Here is a 27380-nt window from a genome sequence, read left to right on the forward strand (position 1 = left end):
TGAATTACAGCTTATCTCAAAAGCCCGCATAACGTGTTTGCAGACTGAGTAACCATTTTTGCTGAACACAAGGTTTTACTACAAAAGATGAATAACTTTCACTCTACGGCTGCTCTAACACGCAGTCGTGACATAAAAGCCCCCAGCTCTGCATCAGAGCCATCTCCCCTTCAACCAAGGACAGGGGTGGCTCCTTCAGCTGCAGACAATTGAACCCTGGAGGGCACAAGCCCAAAAACGGAATTTCTGCCTTCTGAGCTAATCTGCTTTGTTTTTAAAAGGAACGAGGCTTCTTGGGGACAGCCTCAAAATACTTCCTGCTATTCCTTGTGCCAAAGCATGACAAACTTTGCTCATTCTTGACAGATTTGAGCTTCCCAAAGCTTGTGTCCCCAAAGCTAACCCCACCAGCTCAATCACAGCAGCATTAATTAAGAGTATGTTAGGATGCAAGTCTTCATCCTAGCACACATTTTGTGCTGATTAGCTCAAGTGCAATAGTCAGAAAAAAGAAAAAGTTTTCTTATAGAGCTTGCAGAAGAGCTTGGATGATTAGCTGCTGTCCCACAAAAACTAGCAGTTAATTTGTTTTTAGCCACTTTCCTTGCAGAGTGAAAGAAAAATGAAGAAGAGCAGGACTGGTTTGCAGAGGCAAAGACTTGTAAAAGCAGTTTACGTGACTCATGGTTTGGTCGTGTCCCGTCCCCCCCCCCCCCGAAACCAATGAGAAGGGGCAGCAAGTGTTGTTCAGCACACTAAGGATTCATTTTCTTTTGTTTCAGGGGCTGGCTGCAATAGGATTAAAATTGGCAGTATGCATCCTTCACAACTGTTCTGCAGAACTACCCTCTCCTCATCTCCAGTTTCAAAGTCAGGCACAAAAATCCGTATATTGCGGATCTTCAGCAACCTCCGCACTTTGCATCGATCACAGTGCAGTGGGTGTGACTTTGGCAGAAGCACAGCCTTTACTGCAACAGGGAAAGGAAAAGGAGAGAAATTACTGGCAGCATGGGCCACTCCTGTTGGCAGGGCTTTGCAGCCATAGCAATACTTTATAAGGAAATTTCTTGGACGAAACTGCCTATCCTCATGTTACTGAGGTTTTTTTGTATTCTGTTGCAGATGCTCTACAAAGTTATTCTTAGCAGGTATTTTGTATAGAACCAAAGCTGTCCCCAGGCTGGGGACTATCTGCAGAAACACCAAAACAGATTTGAGATCTGCTGAGGAAATAAAGCATCCCTTCAGTTCAGAGCTACTGAAGCAAAGACCTGAAGAAGCAAAGACAAGTCCCAGGAGATTCAGGTTTAAGCAGCTCCTAGGACAGATGATGTAATACGGTTAAATCAGCTTTGTCCAACCTTTGGCTATTAACGGTCAGAGACCTGCTGGTACGCTTCCAAATGCTGAGAATCGATTATATTTCATCATCAGGCTACGGTAATATTCAAATGGGAGGCTTCCAAAGAAAGTTCAAGTTCTTAATTTGTTTGTACTGGGGTTGCCTGTTTCTTCTTGATCAATGATTTACTGCTCCTGGCACAGTCCTGGCCATGTCCTCACGGTTACACAGAAAGTCCTGATTAACAAAAACCTACTTACGTCTAGTTTTTTAAAAAGATGAAGAATTCCAATGCTGCTGTCTTGGTGCCTCCAGCCTGGGTTGGAGTTGAACAGAGTTCAGAACTATATCAAAGGCATTGAGGAATAGGATGAATTGTCTGTGTTTTGGGGCTGGTTTGTTTTTCCCCCAAAGGCTGGTCTGACCTGATGGATGTGGGTTATCCATTTCCATCAAACAGTTACCAATAATAAGCTGAGAAAAGCAACAGGCAGAAAGCAGAGATGCACTTCAGGTTTATAAGCATGGCACCCAAACTACTTACTGACTAAATTGGTTCCTTCTAGACACTTTTGCACGCACATTTTCCACGTGGCCTTGTACAGCTGGGAGGGCGTGACAATAACACTGTGAGTCTCTCTGGGCTAGACTGGCAGAAAAGCTGAATTCTAAGGAAAGAATAGCTCACATACGAGCTCCTGCGTACACTGAGCAGAGAAGGAGAAACCCAAAACAGAGGAGGTTTCTCCAGTCCAAGCTGCCATCAAGACTGGAAAAAAAAGCAACTTTCCTTTCAGATTTTTAACTGAAATAGCTGAGTGCCTAATAAGCAAACTGCAACTGCCTTTACTCAATCAAATGGCATTTGGGGATTCCAGATTAATTCCAGTTAAGTACAGGAACAAGCAACTGAAAGTTGCCAATATCCATTTTATTTTAATAAGTATGAACAAGATTTAAAGTGCCAGAGGGTGGGGGTTGTATGTACAACTAATAAAGGTGTCTGGTAGCTTAAGTGATCTGGAGACAGTTCTGGGATTCAAAATTTAAACAAATACTAAACAAATGAGCTGGTGCAGAGGAGCAGAGGAATGCTGGCCTCAGGGCTGAGGAATGCAAGCCTGTCCAGACGGCAGCAAGAGAGCAGCTGTATGTGCACCCTGTGCTGGGATGGGAAACCAGCTGGAAATATGTAAAGATAGTGCTGTTCAGGCACTTTTACATATATCTATACTTAGAAAAACTAGATAAAGAACAAGCAAACCTATTTTATGAGAATATGCCTATGCAACTCTGTTCTGCAACTTGAAAGCACAAATTCAACAAGGTTCAGATAAGAGATTGAGGGCTTTCACACTAGAAAGTTAGAAATCAATTATAGAAACAATTGACAGTTGGATTATTCACCTAAATCCCCTGTACACTCTCAGTGATTTGCATTTCAAACAGACCGAATTTCACAGCAGAACAGATTGTTTCCCTGTCTTGTCTACAAGTTCACACAGGACTGAACTGTTCTTCCAGTTAGCCCACAACCAGGTCTTCCTATCTCACCAGAAAATAGAAGGTTTAGTTTAAAAATCACAGTAAGCATTTTTGCACATCGATAGAAAAGTGCTTAGGCAGCTTTAAACTTCGAAGAACTTACTACAAGCCAGACAAACCTGGTTTAACACAGGCCAGTTCTGAGGCTCACTGACTACGTGTGATACCGTGAGCAGTGCTAGAGCACAATGGTTTTCTAAAAAAACAAACCCAAATCGATATTTACATCGCCTGCACCATAGATGCCACCCTACCAACTCATTAAACAGTGGTGGGTAATGTCTTGCATGCCCATCAGCATCTCACATGCCAAAACAAATGTCAGGTTTGCTCAGTCGTGTGACTAACTCGGTCAGCTCCTGAGCCAGCAGACGACAGCATCGAGCACCTCCGGGTTGCATACAATACCGTCAAACAATGAAACCTCAGCTCTGCAGCTGGAAACAACCATAAGGATATATTCGTGTTTACCCAGAGTTTCAGTGTTTCAAAGGAAAGGCTGATTTAACTATCCTGGCTGTTTGCCAGTTTGGCAAAGGCAGGACAGAGCAGCGGCTTGCCCAAACTTTCAGGGACCCCTTTTTTCCTTCCCAGATGTCCAACCTCCTCAGCCACAGCTCTTCCAAAAAGCCTAGATTGTTATCTTAGGCCAAGGAGCAGGAGCATAGGAAACCAGGTTCTGTTTACTGCTCGCTGTTCGGAGGAAAGCCCATGGGGGCTGTCGCTGCTGAAGGTTAGCTCGGTGTGCAGGTGGATGGTGTGGGAGGGCAGGAAGGACAAAAACCAGAGCCAGCAAGAACTGACTCAGCAACGCTCACCCCCTTTCATTATCTCAGATCTTAAAGCAGAAATGTTAAAATACACTTTCAAAATGAGAAGGCAAGCTGGAGATGGTTTATATAATGCTGCTGGAAGCAGGCAGACGTTTTAACTCATGCAAGTTACCGAGAGCACAGATGTATTGGGAAGCTGCAGATGAAAGATCGTATCGCGTGTCATGGACAGTAATTGGGGACTGCAATAAGCTGTAATGTGCAGAGCACGTTTTAGGGCTTAGTGCAGGAGAAGGCTGAAGGACAGCCTTCCCATGCAGGAAGGGATGGGATCACAGCCCAAATGACGGGAAAGGAGAGTCCCACCCAGCACTGTGAGGGCAGCAAAGGACAAAGTCTTACTCCTGGCTGTCAACATCAGCTTGAACACTACAGCTTTGCAGACACCACAGGGTATAGTGTGTTATTGTTTCCCCCGAAAATAGCTTAAAAAATTCTTTAAAGAATTAACTATGCCCCAAAACAAATACTCAGTAAAACAGGAGTAACATTGCAATTTAAAAAATACAGACTTTCCTCTCTTAGGTAAGGAATAGAAACATCATCAAAGCTGGCAGCTGCTGATATAAATAGAGAGGCTACCAGGGCCGGCTGCAGGGCCACCATGAAGAAAACCGACAAAACCCCTGCTGTACTTGTTTTTCCATTATCTAATATTAGGCCATGTAGGTATTTATGAACTATTCTGCAGTGCATTCAAGCTAATTCCCAGAAAATCATGTGCCTGTGCAGTGAATTCAAGATTAGGAAGCTTTCCAATGTTTTCTTGAGAAGAGATGTGATCACCATGCAGTACTAACAGCAATTTGAAAATCTGCCTTGTTGGTTGGCTGCCAGATACTGACCCAACGAGCATCTTGTTAAGCCTCCAGTCATCGCTCCCCAGCTATTTGTGTCAAACTGTGTGCTCTGAGGCTTGAAGAGTCTAAAGCAACTTCAGACTGGGGGCAGAAGGACAGATATTAGTTACAGAACCACATTATAAAAGATTTGAAGAAATACTAAGTGCTCAGAAATTAGTGCTCATACAAGTACATGACAAGAGCCTCTCTGGTCTACAGCTGCAAGAGTAAGTCAGTAGTCATCAGGCCTGAAAGGCTCATTTAATTTCTCTGTAAAAAAAATGAAAAAGTAAAAATGCCACAGACATTTCCAGCCACTTTGGACAATCAGTCATGATCAATTCCCACCTCTTTCACCCTAGGACACAACAGGCATGAGTCACACAAGCCACTGAACAGGGCAACACCTCTGTCCAGATCTGACAGCCCAATGGGGAAAGGCACTGGGTCACTGTACCCTCTAACCCTTCTCTTCTCTGGGATGTACACTTACAGTGCTCAGAAACCAAAAAAATGCCTGTTAAGTCTGTGTAATGAGGTTATATTTAATAGAATCCATGTAGAAGCCTGTATGGACAGCCCTGCAGTGACAGGGACAAGAGCTACTGGCCGTTAAGTTTCTTACTTGAACAACATTAGCCCTTTATGCAGCCTGCCTCTGCCTCCTGTTCCACTTCTGGACAGCTGCTAAGGGCAAAAAGCACTCAGGCTGCACTGATTAGCTATCTTCAAGGAAAAAATCATGCCTAGAGGGCAAGGCAGCTGAAAGCTACCCAAAAGCCTTGCTACAAATTTTTGTATGAAACAGCACCTTATTTAGACAATTTGAAAAATGTTAGAGAGGGACACTATGGCTGGGAATTTGCATAATGGGCGTCTACATCTTGCTTACCTAACAGGAGAAGAATCCTGTCTGTCAGTAAGTCTAGACTGTGGTGTTGAATCCAGGGGACCAAGGAATCTCCCGGCCAGAAATAACAGCCGGTGCAGGGCAGGGTGCTGCCATCTGCTGACACCCACCTCTGTGACAGCGAGGTGGCAGAAACCTCGCTTTTTGTAGGCATCTCTGGATCGGGACTGCTCTGCAGAGCTAGGATCAGTGCTAAGATCCTAAGAGCAGCAAGAAAAGCCATTCTCCTCCTTGCAAAGCCTAAGCTGACTCTTCCATGTGCTCCAGGGAGTTCTGCAAGGAGTCGTGTCCTCTGCAGTGCCTTGCTCCACTGTGCTGGCTGGACTGCACTGTTAGCTGTAGCTGCAGTTAAAGCAATGGTACCACAACAGCCTCTTTATTAAAATGTATATACATTATTTAATATTAAAAAGCCACAGCATAACAACAGCTTTCAAATTTAAAATACTCCAGAGGCTTAGGTGGCTTAACAGAGACCTCTGCAGTTCAGACCAGCTCACTGCAGGCAGTTACTCTAGATGCAGTTTTTCCCACTGAACTGACACCCAAAAGGCACAAAGGTGTGCATTTAGCCACCGTTTCCACCTCCAAAAGCCTTGCTGCGACACACACAGAAACACAGAACCACTGGCTTTGGAGTCACATAGATCTCAATGCTTCCGAGCGACTGCAGCAGAACAGCAACCGTTGGTCATCTGTCCAACTTTTCTTCCTGCCCCAAAGCAGCATCAGCCTGACCCACTTCTCCCCAAAGCCCCAGTGGGGATATCAAACGCCTCCCAAAAACGGGGAGGTTTGAAACACTTGCTCAGTCTCCTGCCCCTTCAGTTCCAATGGGTACACTAATAGAAGCAAGCAACACTCCTTCTCTTCTTTGAAATACAGCACCCTTGATCTAAAGATAATCCATCTCTAGGACAACAGAAGTATGTGAGCAAGATACTCTATTCTCAGCTATGGGTTTGTCATCTCACCAAGCTTAAGTTCCTTTACCTTGCTGGTATTTCACACATGGGACAGGAAATATAGGATTTCACAAAAGGACTGCTGATGCACAACGGGACTTTTGAGGCTCCACGGAAAGCACTCATGCCAAGTATTACACGACAAAGATGGAGGTGACCAGAGAAAGGGGACACCAACACTCATGTACTGCAATCCATATTCCACTGTGAAATTTTCAGCTATTTAAGTGTTCCAAGCAGCAACAGATATAATTTCTTTAAAGCCTGCTAAAAAGATTTCTAACTATTTCATATAAGCAGCTGCACTTAAGTCAGCATCTGGTGACCAGCAGGGCGATGATGGACAAATGGGATGTGGTTAGACCCAACCGCATCGCGTCATGTGCAGTGCCACAGAACTGCCATCCGTATGGCAGTCGGGATTCAAGACATCGGAAGAAAGAGATATGTGAAGACAAGGTTGCGTGAAAAACTGCAGAAACTATTTTGGAAAAGGAAGCAGTGGAAATATGCTCGTGCAATGCTGTTTCTAGGAAGTCGGTGCAGACCAAACACTGTGCTTAATCTGTCATTTCCTTCAAGCACACTAAAGTTCACTTGTCCAATGCGGCCTCTACTCTTTACACAAGTCAGTGAAGCTTGCCAGAGGGTGAACTACAGCTACAGGCATCATTCCACTTTAAATCAAATTTAAATATTGTATTTGGGGCACACAGAGAAAATATCAACAAAATGGACAAACTGGTCTAAAACTTTTAGAACAATGCTACTGATTTATTCTGTGCTCTGAGATCACACAAGCTCTAGTGCAATTTAAAACAGCACAACTGATATTTAACTTATTTCTTCTACAGAAAAGTCATGAGGCTTTAATCACCAAGCTGCTTCATTAACTGGAGATTACTAATTACAGGATTTGTTAGTCAGCATTACCAGACAATGTTTTAGTGTTGATTGTTTGTACAGGGAAGATTGGAACTGATGATTTAATAATTTTAATGGAATACAAGGTGATTCGCAAGAGCTGTCCTCAGCAGAATGGATAAAAATCATTACGGTTGTCGCATACTTCCAGAAAGTAACAGCTTCAGTGGGATCAATGTGAAGCCAAATATGAGAGACAACAGCACAGGACAAGTGAGGCATGCACCTTAAATCACGTGTCGAATCTCCTGCCTCTACCCTTGACCGTTCTGCTTAGAGGGCAGGGAGAAGACAGGTCATTTGCAGAATGTAACATTCCAGCATAGAGAAAAAAATGCTATTATACAGAATTAAAAAGCCATCATTTGCAGTACTTCCTGTTCGTGTGCTACTGGTTAACACATACATACATTCCAGCAAAGGCTAGATAAAAAAGGAAACTGAACTTCATCATCCAGCTACAGCAGTTAAAGCCTGCTGCTTCCCTTGGCTCCCAACAAGAACAAAGGCTCCCACACACACCTCACGCCTTCTGACTAAGAGGGACATGTCTTCTTTGGAATCTATAGATCTTCTTCCCTAATTAAGGAGGTGGATTACTGTTACATAACGAGCAGAACGTTGCTCCACGTGGGCAGCAAGTAATCACCAGCCTTTGTCTCAGACCGGCAGGAGCACGAAGAGTCAAATCAGAAGAGCACCTCGGAATAGCTAATGTAGTTGGGCAAACGCAACAGTATTATCTGCTGTGGCATCTTCCCACTGTAGCAGGTAAAACTTAACCATCAGTGGAAGGTAAATTAATAATGAAACGATACTGCAAGTTTCACAAGGGTAGAGTTCTTCTTGCTTACCTTCTTACTGCAGTGGAGCAGTTTCGGCTACTGTCTCGTAGGGTGCGCTTGCTGCCAGGGATCCCAGTTACGATTCCTTCTGGAAAGGAAACGAGAATTCAGGAGATCTATCACTGATCTACTAAACAGAAGGTGCATTATTAACGGAGTTATAATTTGGAATAATATATTTTTACTTCACTGACTGCAATTTAATCATAGCAATATTTACTTCAATAATTAGTGTAATAAGAAAGGCACTGCATTCACTCCAGTTGTCTGGTTTTACCAATATCAATTTTCCATGCCAAAGAACTAAATGTCACAGGTATGTTTTGAAATTAACATTGTTTTGTTTGAATTTTTACAGTGTTTCCAAGCACATCTTTATTTTGTTGCATACAACAGACACATTGACAGGGTACATTTTGAAATTAACATTGTTTTGTTTGAAATTTATAGTGTTTCCAAGCACATCTTTATTTTGTTGCATACAACAGACACATTGACAGGGTACATTTTGAAATTAACATTGTTTTGTTTGAAATTTATAGTGTTTCCAAGCACATCTTTATTTTGTTGCATACAACAGACACATTGACAGGGAATCCATTTTCATTTGTTTTTATAAATAACACACATGACCTGGAGGTCACACTGTGTATTTCAGACACTGAATGTGAATGTGTGGCATCTGAAACTGGAGATAACTAATGCTTCAACTACTGGATGAGAGTTCACTTAAATACTCTGCTCTAGATTTCACTGCAGTCTAACTACTGAACTACAGTCAACAGATGTTGAGCCTAAGTCCCCCATAGTGGGAGAAGGAGAGGTGTTTGCACCTTTGTATTTTTGGGGAGGAATGGTGCATAGCAGCATTTTAGCAAAGAAGCCAGCAGAGTCCTCTGGGTAAACACAGACATACTGGCAGGTTTAGTTTTCAAGAAACAAGCAGAAAAAAAAATGGTCTAGGAATGAGCTGCCCTTAAGAAAACAATTAAAAACACCCTGAGAAAAACCAAGCCATGTTTAGCTTGCTCGCATGTTGGGATGCTCCCCTGCCACACCACGTTACACGGCTCCGCAGGACGTCCTCCTTCCTGCTTACCAGTAAGACATTGCTCAACCCTCCTCCGGTCAGCCACTTACCACACTGAAGTCAAAGCTGTTGTGAGCGAGAGCTATGGATTCATTCCAAGAATCCATCTGAGCTGAAATCCAACCCTGCTTGTTTTCTCCACTTACTGTCTGAACACAAACAATTTTTTTTATTTTTTTTTTTTAAAAGGAGTAAAACCCACGTCATTTACTCTCCACTGGGTTTTAGGCCACGGCTCGCCTTGCCTCTTTCACCTCTATCTTCTTCAGATTTCAGTAAATCAAGGGGAGAGGAATAGCCCTCTTGCCAAAACAATCATTTTAAAATCAATATTTAATTTTTTTTTTTTTTGAGAATAGCAATTCCCACAAATACCATATTCCAAACAAGAGTGGCAAATGCCAGCTATCCACAAAAATATGAAGGTGATAGCAAGAGAAAAAGCCTTACTATGAAACAGAAGAATTTGTGTTAGGTTAGGAGACCAAGAGACCAAAAAGGAGCATGGCATAGAAGTGTAAACACTTCAGAGACAGAGCAAACGGCACCAGGTTTGCAATCAGCCTCTGAACGGCTCCTAGTCCACCACCACTGATCCATCCCTCCAGGATCAGCAAACCACTTGCTGCTTTCTCACATTCCCCCTCCTCAAGTGAAGCTTGCCACAGCATCGAGCCCCTGGACCCCACCGAGGCTTTAGCTGGAGGGGAGCTGCACCCAGGGAGAGCAGGTGGAGAGGAGCCTGCACCTTCCTCCTGGCCCAAAATAGCAAATGCCAAAGCTGGGGCCTCGCTCATTGCAATCATTCCTGTTAAAGCAGCACAAGCCTGCCTGATCCCCGTTCAGAATTCAGTAATAAACCCAAAGGGACTGAAATTCAGTGGAATTTGTTGACCGAGCGGCACAGCCCTCCCAAAATACAGCATGGGAGATAGGCAAGGAGCATGCACAGGTCTATGGAGCTGAAAAAACAAGTGCTGCAGCATCTGAAAGGTCCTGCAGGCAAGAAAGGCCACCAAGAACATGGGAAAACATGTCCTCAGGAGCAGTGCTTTCTGGGATCCCCTTGCTCTGCCTCCAAGGCGGCATTTCCATCACAGTTCCTGTCTCTCCCTGCAGCACAGCTTAATAACCCTCTACAGAAAGGGGGTGCGATGAGCAGTCCGGAGGAATTTCAGCCCTCAGTAAGTCAATATGCTCTTCAGTCCTTTCCATACAGGATGGTGTGCCTTTTATAAGGGAAATAAATCAAGATTACTTTCCCAATACCCTGCTAATCACTGAAAAAGATGAACTTGACCCCATAAATCATAGGCTGCATCGAGCCAGCCTTCAGCTGCAGTCCCCACTCCATCGCCTCCTAACTCTTCCAGCTATACGTGATTTCACAGCATGAAAAAATAATTACGGCTTCTAAATTGCAAACAGATTTAAATAGCAAGTAGCTTGGCCCCATGAAGTATGTGCAGTTGTTTAAATGCCTCTGGTGCTCTGTAAGAGCTGATAAATGCCAAGCTGCTACAGGAATCAGCCACCACCTCCAAGCTGCAGGAGAGAGCTCAATGCCTCATTTAAAGACAAGCCACCCAAAATCTAATCTACCTTTTGACTAAATGAAGTCTTGAAGCTGTAACTAAAGTAAAAACCTGAAATAACAATACAGACATTCTATATTTTTATTTGTGTTGTTCTTCCTTGAGCTTTGTCAATGCACCTGTCTTGATTGCTTTTCTTTCCTCTTAAAATCAAGACAGGGACTTCTGGACTGCCAAATTTTTTTTATTTTTTTTTTTTAAATCGGTCACCATTTTAAGAGCTGCGTAGGTTTTCTGCTGTCACTACTATTTCGGGACTATTCCAGAACCATAGCAGAAGTCTCTGCAGCTGAAGGCAGCCCCTGAGCAGCTCCCATGCAGCAGGTGGGAATAACACCACCGAGAGCACCACTCTCCCTGCAACATACCTACAAGTTTGACAAGGACATTTAACACATCATCATCCCAGACAGTCTATCTCTGCAGTACTGGTTTATGGCCTCTGCAAAGTAAGTTGGGCAGAAGACATGCCTGTAGGCAGGCCCTTTGCTAGAAAGCTACCTGTTAGGCTGGAGTCAAACTCTGCATGAGCCAGCACTGCTGCAGGAGCAGCCTCTTGCCTGGGATTCTCCCAGCTTCCCCCCCGCTCCGGTTTGCAATCAGTGCCAGCTTTGCAGAGACCCCAAACTATGCCTGATGAACATCAGCATTTCTCCTGCACAGACTTTTGAACTGCAAGTTAATACACATGGAACAGTTTGCAGCAGGGAAAAAACAACCCAACAACTTTCCAGATGAACACAGTACCATCTTTGGCTTTCCGCAGAAGCGAGCCTTTTGTTTACAGGCTTGCAGAATCTGACTCCAGGGGCTGGTCTGTTCTTGCTCAGAGAGGGAAAACAAGCCTGACCTCAGTGTGCTGGAATAAACTCTGCCCCCTCCTTCCTTCCACGCTTCTCCCAGTGCAAAGGTAAAGAACACGATATCCAGCAGCATGACCAAGCTTGCCAAGCGAAGTGTGACCGCACACACTCCTGTTTACTGACATCAAAAACAAGACTACTAGAGCCAAGGAGGTAAACTAACTGGACATGCTCCTTCTGCCATTCATCAGGTTACGCTGGCCGGCACTTCCCAGCTGGCGAAAGGTCTTCAGTAAGTCAGCTGGTCTCCGGTACGTTAAGTACATCATTCACTATTTAGCACATACCTCTCTGTGCATGGACAGCCACACTCACAGTGAACACTCCCCTATCTCCCACTTGTACCGTTTCCTACATGGTCGATAAGCAGGCTGCAATTTCCTCCAGGCGGATATTGCACACTAGCACTTGCTGGCAACAAAGCCTGAACAAAGAATCCGAAAGTCGTCATGCAAGTCTCGGAGTGGTTCTACCATTCTCATTAGAAACAGCTACTCATCATTGGAATTTGTCACACCAACAGGTTTGGAAAAAAACCTTGTTGTATTTGGACCTTCTTGACCTACGTCCTGCTTATGGTGCAGGCCAAAAACCCCTTGCTCAAGCCTGCTCTGTGATGTGCAAGCAGCTAGCAATGCAAGTACCAGCACTTTAAGAGATACCTTGAAGTGAGTGTGGGCAGCAAGGAGGGGAATTCCTTTCCGAACTAACTGGAAGCAGCAACAGTTGGTAATGCAAAGCATCTCCCAGGGCCAGAGCCTGCAGCTGCCAACGTTCCCTCAAAGCCAGGGCAAGGCTCGAAGGAAGCCAGATCATCCATTCCAGCCCACCAGAAAACCTGCAGTGCCAGGAACTCTGTGGGAGGCAGTCTCTGCAGAAGAGCCTTTCCACGAGGATCATCCAGCTCACCGACAGGAGGAACTTGCTATACTTCCCTCGGACACTCCAAGATCCGGCAGATTGTGGAGCAGGCAGGCAGCCAATGCTATCAATTATTCCAACTGTGATTAATAAAAAGTTCTATGAAAAGATTAGAGAGAGCTTAGGAATACAAGATTCAAAGACTCATCCTTCTGTAGCAAGTGCCTGCTGATTGTGCTACTAGTCCTCAGGACTTTTAAGGAATGCTTGAATACATGGCAAAGCATAAAAGACACTGCATTCATACAATGAACAAGACACCAATCCTACCACCTTTGTAAATGAAGGTCAATGTGCAATGTTCTTGACAATCTGACTTGGAGTTCTAAAGTGAGAACTAGAAAAAACTGTATTTGCACAGGCTCTAAAGAATAACTCCAGCCTGCAGTCTGCTCATTTTGCTATCAAGGATTGTGAGCACTAAAGAGCCATGCATTTAAAAAAAAAACAGAGCCAGTCAGTGTACTATTTGTGCAGAACAGCCTTGACATTCTCATTCCAGAAGGGAGTCCTGCTCCGATACAAGCAGCGTGATACAGCCTGCTGCGGCAGCTCAGCGGTGGGGCTGGTATGGAGCTCAGGCCCCCCTGGACCAGTGGACGATGCAACCTCGTTCAGCACCATTAGGTAACACAGAACAGCTCATGGAAAATGAAGCTGGCAAATGGCAAATGGCTCCTTTTAAGATGCCTGATGGATCCCTAATCAAGGAACTTGGGAACTGTTACATGCTGTACCACAGGGCTAAATTAAAGCATTCCTGGCAGGTACTGCTGACCGACAGATAACGAACCAACACCGAGATGCATCAGCACAAGACTGTGATTCAGAGCAGTGCTGCAATTATGAGGTAATGACCTGCTGTGCAGCATGGCACATCATCTCACTCTGGGCAAGTAGGGTGCAGACCCACACCAGAAGTTCAGGTTCCCCCAGTGCTGACATGTTAGTGAAGTTAAAGGGAGAGAAATGCATTACTGAAGGTGAAGTTGCTCAGATCGCGCTCAAAATTAAATAACCTTAATGGAATAACCAATGCTGGGTTTAATTCTGCTACTTAGTACTCTAATAATAGGAAAAAGATCTTGGTCCAGAGGTAGACTTTGTCATGTCTCTAAAAATATATACCTATAAATAGTAAATCACTATCAAACAATTGCATCTGGACAACCAATGCAAAATATCCATGGTAAAGAGAGAGCTTGTAAAGTTTAACTTTTCCCCATTAATTCCTCCAAGGGATGAGCAGATTCTTTTTTCCTTGTCCACAGAACTCCTGCCATTTTCCAGCACACAGCCCAGGATTTTTGCTAAGTAACAGCTGCCACAGCCAGTGCACATTTGCTTTTGGAAGCAAGTCGCTAATTGTGAAGTTGCTAGGAAGTCTGTTCTGGCAACTTGTTCTGGAACATTTTTTAAGTCCTAAAAAGGGAAGGCTTGGAGGAGAGACAAGCAAAAAGGGCCTTCCCTATGTCCTGCAGTGCTTCACACCTCAAGGGATCTATGCTTCAAGCTTGAAAGCTACAGAAACCATCTGACAGGACCCATGCTACTACCCTTGTCACTTTAAAGTCCCTCCAAAGGCAAAGTCTGACCAGCAGCTGCTCCTGTGAAGCTCAGCTCCTTTGGGGTCTCTGAGCAGAGCAACAGAAAGCACTGCTAGCAGCTGTGCTGCTGGAGGACGGAGAGCAGCCTGGCACCCCAGCTTCGTGCACAAAGGCATCTATGCACGAGTGGTTTTACATGGGGGAAGGTGCAACACTAGACCACACAACCCTGTAAAAGGAAAAAAAAAAAAAGGAAAAAAAAAGAGTAATTCATAACTGAAGTTGAAGCATGAAATGCCTTAAACACTCATGGATCTAAGGAAAAGGAGCAGAGGTGAACAAGGATGCCTAGCACAGAGCAGTGCAGCATGGTACACGAGCACTGTATTTACCTACCCAGCCATTCTGCAGCAAGCAGAGTGGTCTCTGAGCAGTCTGGGGTATTCAGAAGGACAGCTACTACACAATCACACACTCCTACTCAGGCTTTGTTTTTCCTCTGAGCAAAAGAGGAAAAAGTTTAAAATAAACGTTGTAGACAGCTGCATTCCATTTGCAAGAGTTCATTCTTTAAAGAAACGGGACAAACTAATTCCTCAGTAAATATTTGGGTTTACAACTCTGCTTAGCAGTATCTCATTAAACACTTCTAAGATTTTAGAGCACCAGTAATACACTCAGGACAGCAGTCCATGGAAATAACAAGACCTACTTCAACAGTAACAAAGCTATTTTTAAAAATTTTACTTATGGGATGCCAATTTCCTGAAGCTGTTTGGAAAATTAAATTTTAAAATGTACAAACACTAATGGAACAAAAATGTGCTATAGCAACAGCCTTCTTTTGCTAGGAGATAGCCTAGATAAGTTTCTGGACTTTCCAACTTACTTTCATCCAAAAAATCACCTTTTCCTCCTTTTAGAGGACAGATTAAGAATAGCAACAAAAAAATCTGTATGTCTGCAGCAAAAAATGTTTGTAGAGAAAGTTTATTCCTAAAAAAAAAAAAAAAATTAAAAAAATCTTCCAGTTTTAGCAAATGCCTCCAGCTGTTATAAACAGATCAAACCAGTGACAATACACTTCTTTACTCTAGGGATGCTTAGGTTTAGCATAATTAGATTAGCTCAATGCCTCTGCCAGGCAAATAAGCAATACAAGAAGTTCTTTTATGTCGCTGACAACTTCCTAAAAATTGGAGGAATTTTAAAATGTACACCAACTTAACAACTGCTTGAAACAGGAAGAGGAGGTGAAAGAGTATCCAGCTAAAGCAGCAAGGGAGAATTCATTACACTGTAAATACCAGAGTGAAACACAGATGGGATGCTGAGCTTTATAATTCTTAAAGTGCCATTATAAAAGTGTGCAGGCATTTGCTTTTAAATATTATGACAAGCAGCTGAACAGCATAAAGTATAGCTATTTTCATAGGTTGCACCAATAATTCAGAAACTGTTCCAGTAAAACAAATACTAAGCATCAACAGGCTGTTGACTTCAAATCAATAAAAACACCACACAAAAAAATAATGACAAACTAGCATTGCTTGCAAGGTAGCAATAAAGCGCTCCCCAGGGAGGGGATCTTTCCCCCTTTCCTACCAATGGGTGAAGTTCACGTCATTCTGCCATTACAGCAAGTGAGAAGGGAAAGAAGAAAAATGTCTTGAGGAAGGATTTAGAAGCAAGGTTAATAGTTTTGTTTTAAACATGGATGTTTCTCCTGGGATACATTTTTATCTCAAAGCAAATTTTGAGGTTATTTCAATGTACTTTCATGTTATACAAGTGCCCTATCTTCTAGGGGCTATCAAGCAATTTTATACAGTCAATTAGTAAAAAAACCAAATGCCTTAATGAACCTGGGAAACAGGGTGCTCTTGATATATCAGTGATTACTAGGCCAGGGCAGCATCACTTCTTCAAGATATAAGTCACCAATAAAGGTGATTTCACATAACTTTAGGAACTGGGCAAAAATTGACAGCATTAAAAACTGCTTCCTAAATAACTGATAGGTGCTGTGAGAGTCCTCACTAGCAGCAGAGAACTGCTGGTTATTCACCATGCAGAGCTGAACAAAACAAAAGGGTTCACAAATGGGTCCTGAAAACAGAAGCCAAACCTAGCAGTGACAAGTCTTTCACAGGCCCTGCTGCAGGAACAGCTTAAAAAGGACAAAAAGCACACTGGGCTGGGGAGACATGTATGCTTCCATACTTCAATAAAAATCTTCCTCTTCAGTGAACAAAGATTTGCTTTTGAGATGGAGACTGGCATAAGCATTTCCTGTTTGGTGCCCCAAGGCAAAATATTATAATATAACAACCTCCATTAGTTTTCCTTTTTTTGTTTTTCTCCCCGATTCCTTATGTTTTTAATTAAGTCTCCAGTTGACTCTGACTCACAACAAAGCTCTATGCTGATCCCATGAACATCGTTCCCCTCTTGGAGGAGACACCAAGTGCAAAATGTAGGGCAAAATGACGCAAGTGGGACAGATGGGACATTTTTTAGGAAAGTGAGGCAAGAGGAAGCGCTGCTGTATCCCTGCCACAGTCTGGGGAAAGGACCAAGAGTCACATGATGATATACAGCTCCTAATACATTTGCTAATGAGCCTGCCAGTCAATTACTCATTTCAAATGGTTTTAAGGACTTACGCTCTCTCAGCATTCTGGAGACTAATGCTGTTTCTTAGCACGCACGCCTGGCAGCGATGCTGTGCGGTCCAGCTGCCAGGGACACACTGCCCTCTCTTGGAGACTCCAAAACCAGCCCCACAGAAGGATGCTGAAGACCAACACGCTGTTGGCATCTTCAAAACTAATTTCTGCCCAAGAGGCAAGTCAGAGGCAACAAGCAACTCTGGTAACATTCCCCTGCCTGATATATTACTTTGGGGAAGGAAGCGTGAGTGCCTTTTGGAAAAGCTGCTCTTAAGGTAGGTCAGTTTTAACTAATAACCTTGAAGGTACCTTTATATCATCCTATCAAAACTTAAATCTTTTCACCTGGAATTGTACGGCAGATAATGCATGGCACAACTGTGTCTACCCCTGAGAATATTATACCATCTACAGAGCGGTGATACTGTGGTATGGTAACAGTCATCACAGAAAGAGAATGTAATTCAGAATAAGCATTCCAACTTATAGGCAACAGCTACATATGAGCTTTCTGTGTGACCTTGGGGCAATTTTAGACACTTACCTTGGTCAAACTGTCTCTAAGTGGACTCTGAGCATGCTGCTAGTGCATTCACACTACTCACTTGGTAAGATACCCCTGGTTTGCGGAGTCAAGGATACAAAGATGTGGAAAATTAACTGTGAGGCAGGAGGGATGGTTTGGATGGCTTTGTGGTGTACTGCTGCATAAACATACCTGGTCAGAGAGTGTTCACACCACCTTCTTCAGCACAAAGGCAGATGTGCTCTCTGGCTTAAAAAAGGACTGCTCTCCTAAAAAAAGGAAATGGAGAGAGTTTTCAGCAATTAAAACGTTCCTGCAGAGAATGCCTGCTACTCTAAACATCAGGCTTTGATCCAACCAGCTGAAACACCTCACACTTTTTTTTTTTTTATTATTTAATGAAGGCAGACATAGTAGCCATATGGCTACAAAGACCCTTTTTACACTGACAAACACAGGCACTGTTTTCTCCCTGCTTGAAACCAGGCTAGACCTGGCTATTACAGAACTATTTAAAGTCACCCAATAAGTATGAGGGACATGTCACATGGATTCAATGATTAGCAGCTTCACAGCTATGATGGTCGCCCAGCTTTAAGGCTGGCTCCTGCCAGGCAGGCGGAGCACCTGTCTGCACTCAGTGCAATTTCATATCTAGGTCTGAAGATGGCTCCATCGGCACAAGAGATGCCATCCACTCATGCCTCCCTATGCACAAGAAAAAAAAATATTAGGCACACAAAGAATTAAGAAATATTCAGAATGCTTAGTCAGCCATCAATCGCATGTTATTTGTCATATGCTGACAACAATGATGCTGTGAAGGCAAGGAAGCAGTCACATACACGCATTATATATTTCTAAAGATGTAAGACTGCGATACAGAAGCTACAACAAAAGAAACTAGAGAAAAATAGCCTGAGCAACTCATGGAAGTCAAAGAGAAAAAGAATGACAAAGACAGATTTAACTGAAGAAAGGGAAAAGGAAGGCCTACCTGCAGCATTTCATTTTTTGTTCCTCCCCACAACGATCAAATTAAAAAGCCCACACACTTAAATTAAGTACAAGTTACAGGGGAGCTGGAAATACAGTCATTCAGAATCACTATTTAGGTTAGGAAAATTGCTGCATTATATTCCTTTGTCAAGCGGCAGATAATGAAATCTGCAGAAGAAAATGTGGAATTTGGACCCATCATGCAAGAATCAGTAGCAAACTGAGGAAATCTTAGGTACAGGTTTACCAAGCTGGACCTAAGGAGCCCTGGCCCCATAAACACCACCGAGCAGAGCATAAGTGACAATGACAGGACACAAAAGCGGCTGTGCAAAGATCCCAACGCTTTCCCCCATGTCCTCATTGCAGCTACAGCCATAACACCACCCTCACACACACAGCCCAACAAGTTTTAGACCTCAACAGGGTTTTTTTTCTTGTGTTTTTTTTAAAATACAACATAAAAAAACCAGAACTTGGGGTGGGCATGTGCCCAGGACCCTGTTACAGAGCTGTGATTTACTAATAAACCTTTCTTCAGGAACCTTCACAATGTTTAATTTATACCTTTGAAAACACCTCTGATAAAACCCTGGCTCTACCAACGTCAGGCAAGATTTGTCATTGGCTTAAGGGTAAATATCCTAGTCGTGTGTACGTTTACATTGCATTGTGTCTGAAGCTCCAGATATGACTTTAGTATTTAATTCATGGTGACAGGCAGTCACCTCAGCATTTCCAACAGCCAGTCAACCCCTGCAAACAGAAGGCTACTGAGACCTCTCCAAGGCTTGACCCTAGATGAAACCCTCTCTAGCTATTAGAAGAGAAACACCCAATTCACACTAGAACATTTAACGGAAGAAAGCACACAGGAAGTAGAGAACATGAACGTTATTATTTTAGGTAAAAGCTTTTGCAAGCTTGGGTTTCCTTTAAGGTGTGATAAAAACAATCAGGTAACTAGGGCTGGTGCTGCAAGGGGCCACAGGGCAATAACAGGGCTGCTGCTGGTGCTTGGCCTGTTTTCATGGCAACAGCACTAAAACAGATGCTACAAGCTCTGCGAGGGCAAGTAGCTACATAGCTTGTTTCTAGAGGGAACTGTTTAATGTCTAATCATTAACATAAAAAACACCCTAGATAAAAGTCAGCTAGCGATAGACTAAAGCAATGATGCATTTCAAGTCAGCAGAGTCATTACAGTCACCAGGAAGCGCGGGATGTTTGCTTGTTCCTGTTATGGCTCTACCGTGTTTCCCCTGCAGAAGGGACAGCTTCGCAGGAAACAATATAAATTAGAAAGAGTCATCTATTTGTTCTTCAAACCTCTCTCATCGAAACAGCGAAAGCCTTCGCTCCAGCATGCTGAAGGCAGCAAGGTCAGACGTGCTCACACATGAGGGAGTTTTAAGCTGCTGCTGCCATTAAAGACGAGAAGCAGCAGTGGCAGCGTTGTGAGCTTGCTTGCCACAAAGACTGCAGAGTTACGTAGTCTGAAAGATGCAAACTTAAAATCTATCAACCCCATAACTTGCCTGGTAAGGTTGTGAGGACAAAGCAACACCAAGGTGCACCTGTAGGACCCTATTCTGTGATAAAGCAGCGCACCTGGGAGTCCCGCAACAGCCTGAGATAGAAATGGAGGTGCATTAACTGTCCACTGCCTGTGCGGCACATCTGCCCTGTGGAATCGATGCCAGATGTCCTGTGCTACACGCTTGGATGCAGACAGGCAGGCTCTAGGCGCAGTTACGGCATGTGCACCGTGCAGCCCAGCCGTGCATCAGCGCTGGTCTCCTACCTGCAGCTTCTAAGCATCATCAGCTGCTCTGGCTCCAACCTGACTGTTAGACAAACACAGGCACTGCTAAGACGACATGCAAAACGTCAAGTTCTCTTACCCTTCCAAGAAATCTGCTGCATTAAGACACCCGCTAGACTTACTCCAGTCCAGCCCACGAGGCAACAATATCTACCAGCCTGCGTACTGGAACAGAGAGGTATTTGTTCCCTTTTGTATCAACTGTACTCTCTGGGCTAAAATCCAGAGACAACTGCTGAAAGCAAAACCCCTCAGCTGCCAAATAGGCACGAGGTTCCCAGACCCTCCTTCCACGCGCCTCTGTCCAGGAGGGACGTCCGCCTCGAGCCCCCTCCTGAGAAAGCCTCCGAACCTGCCGCTGTAAGCGAGCACAGGCGAGGTTGCTGCAGCTGGAGCCTGACGAGATAACATGTGAAATAAAACAGAACTAAGCCAGATCATTTTAAATTGATATAAATCATTCTTTTTCTTTGCTACCACAGGTATGTACGCTCCATGGATGAGTATGGAGAAAGTCTGCATCATCCTCACTAAATCTTTCAAGTACCTTTATCACTTCACCCCCACCAAAAAAAAACCCCTGTTAAAACAGACCTAGTGTTCAAAGACAGGTTCTAAACAAATTTAAGTGTAAAAAAAAGCCCAGAAGACTATGAAAAAAGCAGCAGCACGTCAGCAACCATATCTGTTTTCACTTCCTGAAGCCAAAACATTGCTCTGTCCATCACGCAGTAACCCCAGGCCCTGTACCCAGCTGTAAATGTGGTGTGCTCTGCCAGAAGATGCCTCCGCAAAACCAGCATCTCCTGCCGGCCATGCGGGACTCGCCATCCTTCCACGAACACAAGGACAAAAGCCCAATGCGACAGGGCACAGCACCATCCCTGCCCAGCTGAGCTGCAGCAGCAGACAACAAAACTGCAGGGCTTTCAACACGCACCTTCACGCTCTGAAATATTAAGAAAAATTACTTAGGATTACAAGATGGCACCACAAACCTAAATGTATGTTCACTGGTTTTTAACAGAGCTGTTTACCATTTGTTCTTAATCTCCAGCCCCTGTATTTATAGCAAACCTACTCATATAACAAAGCTTTGCTGTGCTTGAGAGCATCACAGAAATAGGCCTTTTTTAAAAAAACATACTTGAAAGACGTATCCGAATAACACTTTGCCCTTGTTTGGTATCTTTTATCAAAAGCCTCTTAAGCAGCAATTGTTTGCTTCCCTACTAATCTGCTGCTGAAAAAAATCCCAACTGCCTCATTATAATCATGTTGATGCTTCTCAAAATCTGCAGTCAGAAACTTGGGAAGTTCTTGAAATCTGTTGTCCCAGAGACAGAGCATCACTACTGCTCTGACTTTGTAGCCACCAGGAACATCACCCCCTTCACCCACAGCCACGATGCAAAACCAAAACCGTACAGGTATACAGGGTCCTTATAAGCCTGCTGAGCGTGCTGCAAAGCAAGTTGTTGCTCTGCCACTGGGATTAACGAAGATCATCCGAACCTGCGTCCCCCACAATGGACCAATTTTGGCAGGAGCTCAGAGAGAAGTCCCTTCCACCACTGAAACACCAAGTGTGGTTCACATCGCACAGAAGACGACAGCAGGAGTCCGCAGCATCCCAAGACCCAAGCTGACTTGTGGCAATGCAATTTCAACTCTCTTCTTAGCACCTACGTACAGTAGCATGGTCGACCTCACTCAGACCAGCTAATGAAGTCTGAATTGCATGAACAAACCTCCTAAGATCAGAGCAGCAACCACTATTGGTAGGAAACTGAAAAAGCCTTCAGATGCTACAGAAAGCCCACTCCTAATGAGATCTGTTTCAGTGTCACATAAGCCAGTAAAGCAAACTAATAATATTTATAGAAATGGATTAGAGCTGAATCTTCTTTAAATCTGGTCATGCAAAGAAACAAGCAAATTCACATTTGCAGAGAGGTACTCGCCAGCTCTGGGTGTGAGGGTGAAAGAGGTCACGAATTTATGAGCTCTCACAAATTCATTCTCTTCTAGCACATTTATACAGCTCGCAAAACCTTGAAAAGAGCACTTGGCGACAAGTCTGCCAGCAAGCTCTCTGCTCCCTGAATTCTTTATCATGCAGGTTTTAGGGACAAGTATTAGAATATATGACAGGTTCACCTGCTCCTTAACTTTCTACTCCAACAACTAGTTCCACAACAACCCTTTAAATTAGGATGCTAATAAGGATAACGGCACTATCCTGGAAGGAAGGTATAAGAAGCAAGAGCACTGACAACTTTCATCATCTATTTTTCTTAGGCAAAATTAAACACTGCTAGTGAAAATGGCTTTTTACTTTGATAATCTCACTTAAGTTTGGTCTACATAACTATACAGACCCCAGAATGAAGTGTTTACTATGTGAAAATGTAAAATAAAAAGTTTTAAGTATTCTACAATTTATGGATGCCCAGTGCTCCGAGCACTTCTAAGAGGAAATACTCCCAGTTAGATGCTACCTGCGAGCAAGCTGAAGAACATTAAGCAGAAGAAATACAGAAGCTGTGGACAAAAGCCTCTCAAATACTGTTATAGGATTAAGTGGAAAGTGTCCAAGAACATCCTTCTTTCCACCCAGCCGTTACATTTTATTTTTAATCAGCATAAGGCTACTGGTTAAGCCAGCAGGTCCCTCACTTCTTGCGTCTGAAGGAATGGGAATTTACAGTGCAATATCTTTCACAGCAAGCAAGCAGCCAGCAAGAGAAAAATGGAGAGAAACTCAGAGCCAAGATAGAGTCCTTTTGCAGTAATTAAAAAAAAAAAAAAAAAACAACAACTGCATTTGATTAACTTTTGCCTTGTATGCACTTAAAAAAATTCAAGTAGCATTTGGACAACTTCTCAACAGAAGCCCGCTGCATTGCTCTGCCTGGCGGTCCAAAACCTGATCCACAGGCACTAGCACCTGGGTTGCCTCCATACAATCAGTCCCTGCAGGAATTTGAACCCATAATTACAGTGTATCACAGCAGTCTGCACATGGAAAATATGAAGGAGGAAGGCTTTATTTATGCAGGGGACAACAGTTTCAAGGATGGCATGATTAAATCAAGGAAAAACAGTTAAATGCAGAAAGCTAGCAGATTCAGGAAGCTCTTAAAAGAAAAACAGCTGCACCAGAGACTCATTGGCTTCTTAAACTACAGGAAAAACACCTGCACACAAGAGAACTTTGAACCTGAAATGCCTCAGGAGCACTCACCAGGATCCTCACAGCCAAAAATTCAGAAAGACAATGACCTTTATTACCTCCAGCAGCGGCAACCCTCCTGCCAGCCTGCGGCCCCTCCCTTGGCTCAGGGTGTTAACAAATTTCCTACACCACTAGCACTTAGCTTTGTTAAGCCTGAAACAAGATTTCCTGCCCCTCCACCAAGCTTCCCCAACTGCTCTTCCGCACCCCAGAGACACTCGCATCGTCCTCAGGCTAGCAGAAATGCCCTCTGAAAATTAGGGAGCAGCTTTAATCAGGGTGGTTTGCCTGCAGACAGATTGTATTGCACCTACAAAATAACAGTGTACACAGTTATTAGCCAAACAACCTCTCCCAGCAGTTATTTACTGAAGAGAGTAGGAAGTGGTTACTCTCTCGAGCTACAGCTAAACCACAGCAACTTTTAATTTTTTTTTTTCCTTAATGCAGTACGAAGGGAGCGCAGTAACAGTGCACCAAAGAGATGCACACAATACATCTCCCCTGTTAGTTGACAACCCTCTTCTATTTCGGGAATGCTCATCTGCAGGTGGAATTGGATTTATGTTCCCATGACTGACAACACAACTCAACTCGACTCTGCTCCATCCTGGCCTATGGCAGCTGCTGCTATTTTGAGCACTATGCCTCTCCAGTGCTGCCGAACAATATTATTCCAAAGGTGAGAACTATTTCCAGATAACATGAAAACAGCATTTTTCACACTTCTTAAAAAAAAAAAAAAAAATCACGGATTTTTAAGAAGTTTTGCAAGAGGGTGAAGAACCCTCTCCAGCAAAGCCAGGGTCTACTTGCATTAATGGGCTTTTCTTATACATAACCCATGGAGTTGCTGAGATTACTAAAACGAAACTAAAGTCACTGCCCTGTAGCCCACTTGCTGCCCTGCTGGAATAGGCAAAATAGTCTTACCTGGCTTATGACAAAGATATTCTTCACCAGCAAGTAGGAAAGCATTTATTCCCTCTATCCTGACAAAAACCTTGCCTTCTGGCAACAGATTGGCAACACAGTCCTTCAGAAGTCACAGCTACAGCCAGTCTACGCTGGAACTGTCCCCAGCAATATCCGTAAACCAAAAGAAATAGAAAAATGTGATGTAACATTGAGTCAACATCATATGTACTCCTAAAAAAAAATGTTAAGTCTAGAGCATATAATTTTGTTTTTCACACATATGCACCACAAATACTTTGCACAAACATGCACCAAAAGAGCAGGTTGGGTTTAGATGACTTAAGAAACATAAGAGTTAACTGCTCCTTAGGAGGCTCTAGAAAGTGTCAACCTAGATCCCCAGAAAGAAAAGCTGAGGGTGGGATAATAAGGCAAAGCATGTTAACCATCTAATTAGCAACCAGAGAAAGAAGAATTTTGTGATCAGTCAGAAGCGCTGACTTCTTTAAGCTTAATATTGACCCTTGCAAGCACTGCAGTTTAGTGAGAGCTGCTCTCGGTTGCTCACCCTAAGGTCCCTAACACAGAAAGCCTTTAGTTGCTACAAGCAGCCAGCTCTGCAAGATGAAGGGCTAAGGCGGATGATCTACCAGAAGGTCTGAAATCGGAGCAGTTCAGCTTCTTCCCTGCACAAGTTGAAAGGCTGCCCACCACAGCTCTCGTGATCCGACTTCCACTGCAATTAGCCACAAAAGCTGTATCAGGTCAGCAATTGTTTCAGCCTTCAAAAGCTCGTGTCTTCCACGATGCCTGTAATGAACAATGCCTGGACAAATTAAATTCTAGTCAAGTCGTCACCAGCTGCAGCTCATATGCACACAATTTTTTAACTAACATTCTGGAGCAAGCCCTTCCTTGTCCTCCATAAGCTGAATTGCTAGTGCCCCACAGGGCTGTTAGAAAATAATTACTTCTCTAAACCCACAGGCTACTCTTCCAAAGTAGGTGTGCCCCATGACTAATATCTGGCAACCAACCAGTTCCATCTGCATTGGTATGCTGCGAGCACAGAGCTACTGCTGTCACTTGCAACAGCTCCTGTTATATCTGTACTAACAAATGTGAAATCCTTTTTTTCACCCCAGTATCCTATGTCAAAAATGCTGCATATATTTCTGTCGATATCTTTACAAAGTGTATCTGCTATTTATCACATCCACTAATAGATCAGTCTTTAAAGCAAATGCTCTAAGCTCAACAAGTTTCTATAAGGGACCATAGGGCCATATATTTGAGTACTGACAAACCAATTTGGCATTGCACCTCTCAGAAAACACTGGAATTTTTGCCTTTCCCAGAAAGATATTTGCAGCAAGTGCCTTCAGAGCGCAGGGTGGGATTTACACTTTAACATGCAAAGAACAGTCTGCGGCCTCACCAAAACGGAATTAGAGAAACCCACCTGTTGTTCCTGCAGCTCTTCCCGGGGACACGCTTTCTATAGCTCGCTTCCCGACACAACCAGCATCACAGCACCAGGAAACATGAATTCATTCAAACGAGCAGGGAACGCACAGTACAGCCTGAAGCAGCTCTTTCAGATGGATGGGGGAGCGCTAGGAGCCAAACGCAACTTAGTAAAACAGGCTGCAGGAGAAACTTGAGATAAAAAGACACCCGTGTTCACACTGCTGACTGTGCCTGAACGTCTACTACATTTGACTCGTCTGTTCGTTTCCCAGAAAGACTGGCATGCTGCACAGTCCCACCTCAAATTAAACACACCTGATCCAAACTGACAGCACTTACAGGTCTACTGATGGACAGACACCCATATTCTGAAAAAAACAGTTCTGGAAACCATTTGTAGGCAAAGCAGCACAGGGTTATAAATTGGAAGAGAAAGACATGATGACAGGTTAGTTTCTTTCCAAGAACTTTTCCATTCCTCTGTGAGAGCTTTTCTTACAGTCACATTTACCTGAAAACAATCTCCAGGTCCCATCCGTAACAAAAAAAACCCAAACCAACAGTAAATCATTGTACCAGGCAGCATCTAATCCCATCCTACCTGCAGTTACCTTCACCTGACTCAAGACAGTGATTAGAGCACAAGATGAAGGGCCCTCTTCATTTATACGTTTCCTGTGTTCCTTCTTTACCAACAAACACCCAAGAAACCAACAAACCAAACCAATGAAATTAAGCTTAGTGATCCCCTGACCACATGAAAAAACACAGTTTAAAGACCATCAACACATGAATTTCCAGTCTTGCACAGTTTCATCTCCAAACTTCATTCTGTTCTTAGTCTTACAGGACACCAACCCACTCTCAACTGTCAGATAATATTTCTTTGTTTTAGTACATTCTTCTCATCCTTTCTTTTCAAAGCCGATACCTTCAAAAATCTCATATAAAGAATATGACTTACTGAATGTTTATTCCCCCATTTCTAAGCTACAGTTCCAGTCCTTACGCAGAAGACATGCTGGTACCAGGAGACACGTTCCACTTCCATTTACTAGCTTTAACACATACTTTGCAAAAGTATCAGCACCACTTTTGTTTCAAGATTTACCGGTCAGTATCTTACAAGGATGGAAGACAATGGGTCAAGATCAACAGCGTTAACTCCACATGATTCAACAGTGGGAATGACGACAATGTTTAATCAGGATTAGCTGCAATTAAACCTGCCTGACGCTAGCATAACACAAGCTTTCCGTCAGATTCCATCACAGGCACTCACAATACTCACGGGTTACAGGAAAAACGGTTTCCCAACACTTTGCCCAAGACGCAACGAGTGTGATGCTCCTTGAAAACGATACCAGATCCTTTTGATCATTGGAAACGCATTACCTGGAGCTATCTCCTCAGACACCCAGCACCACTGTGCACACACGCTTCAATCCCACACCGCCCAGAAGAGCATCCTAGCACTGCTAAGATTACACTTATCAACATAATTCCA

At 43.6% G+C, this 27380-nt stretch overlaps 1 long non-coding RNA gene across 1 annotated transcript in view; it reads right to left on the reverse strand.

Moving 5' to 3' along the window:
- LOC138686594 (uncharacterized) overlaps nt 1-27380 on the reverse strand; it is a 74310-nt gene that overhangs the window by 40927 nt on the left and 6003 nt on the right. The window contains exons 2-3 of the long non-coding RNA XR_011325928.1: nt 17616-17692; nt 8219-8297 (exon numbers count right to left, since the gene is read on the reverse strand). This is a non-coding gene — a long non-coding RNA (uncharacterized lncRNA). The remainder of the gene's footprint in view (nt 1-8218; nt 8298-17615; nt 17693-27380) is intronic.

Source organism: Haliaeetus albicilla, chromosome 8, assembly GCF_947461875.1.
Source record: "Haliaeetus albicilla chromosome 8, bHalAlb1.1, whole genome shotgun sequence".
Taxonomy (NCBI): domain Eukaryota; kingdom Metazoa; phylum Chordata; class Aves; order Accipitriformes; family Accipitridae; genus Haliaeetus; species Haliaeetus albicilla.